Below are 557 nucleotides of genomic sequence, written 5' to 3' on the forward strand. Positions count from 1 at the left end.
TTTAATTCTCTCTTCCTGCAAAAATCTCCTGTGAATATGTTGAGGAAGAAGAAAAATAGATAAAAACAGAATGCTTTTCTTGTAGCAAATATTTTTGAAAACTTCTATTGCTGGAAGGTGAAGAAAGAAAAAAAAATAACAACCCTTCTTTCTTTCACAAGAGTTATTGAGATTCAAGTAAAATATAATATTAGTAGGTTAGGTTGCCCTAGCACCCAGGGTCAAGAATTTGTAATTTTTGTGAAATTTTGGGAAAAAGAGATAGTAAATGCCTGGCCTTGGATTGCACAACTTGGGATACTCCTCTTACATTTTGAAGGTATTCTATTCCAACAATTTTCATTTATATGCCATGAAGCTCACCTTTTTTCTGTAGCTATTGTTTCTTGATTCTCATTCATGATTCAAGCCCTGTCCTTATGAACTAAGAACTACATTTAATTAACAAGCAGAATATACAACTGTATCACCTCTACTTGCCTGTTTCACTATAAAGTATTGCCTGATTCTTGACAAAGATCTCACATTTTTCTTTTCTTTTTCCTTCTTTTTTTTCC

Source organism: Galeopterus variegatus, unplaced genomic scaffold (assembly GCF_000696425.1).
Source record: "Galeopterus variegatus unplaced genomic scaffold, G_variegatus-3.0.2 Scaffold7301, whole genome shotgun sequence".
Lineage (NCBI taxonomy): Eukaryota > Metazoa > Chordata > Mammalia > Dermoptera > Cynocephalidae > Galeopterus > Galeopterus variegatus.